Source organism: Juglans regia, chromosome 3 (genome assembly GCF_001411555.2).
Source record: "Juglans regia cultivar Chandler chromosome 3, Walnut 2.0, whole genome shotgun sequence".
Taxonomy (NCBI): domain Eukaryota; kingdom Viridiplantae; phylum Streptophyta; class Magnoliopsida; order Fagales; family Juglandaceae; genus Juglans; species Juglans regia.
Window position 1 is genome coordinate 12,890,442 of NC_049903.1, and position 855 is coordinate 12,891,296.

Genomic DNA, 855 nt, shown 5'->3' on the forward strand with positions numbered 1-855 from the left:
ATGAAAATGCCAATAAATAAATAATGCATCTCATTAATTACTAGTGTTAAAAAGCAGGCGATCATCTAGAACGTCCATATGGGATCATTTTTCAAACTTTACACCATTTTGTTAATGGGTGCTGTATTCAGTCCCATCATTTTGTCTTCTCAAAATTATCTTTGTCAATTGACATGCTCGATATGGGCGGTACAACTTTCAACAAAGTTGATAACTCAACTTGATGGAAACAAGGAAAATTATTTCTTTTTTTTCAAAGTTTTGAATAATTTGTTCATATGAAATGTCAGTTAGAAAGTCACTTTTAATTAAGAAAATACAAAAACTTGAAAATGTATATATATATTAAAAAAATATTGATCAATTCAGACAATTAATTAGTTGAGTGCTGTCAAATGGTACGTATAATGATAAGTATCATTCTCCACAATCCTTCCACCGAGCGTACCATTTGACAATTCAACGTGCTTGAATTGTCAAATGGTATTTTTATTCAATTCGATTAAGTTGACCAAAATGTCACTATTATATATAAAAAAAAAAAAAAAAAAAATTTATGATTAATTTATTATAATTAAAAAATTATTTATAATTAATTTTAATTATAAATAATTATTTTATTAAAATTAATTGATTACAAATAAATAATTTTATTATAATACGTATAGTACTAGAAGAGAACTATAAATAGCTAGGCTGGGGTGCTTTCCCATTGTTTTCTTCAGTTCCTATTATACAAAACTCCCGCTTACAGATCTGACTCGAGGGGGTGGGAGCTTCGGCTCCTCCCCCTCCCTCCCTTTCTTCCCACCCTCCGTACCCTCTGTATAGTGCTCCATTTTGTTTTGTTGTGTT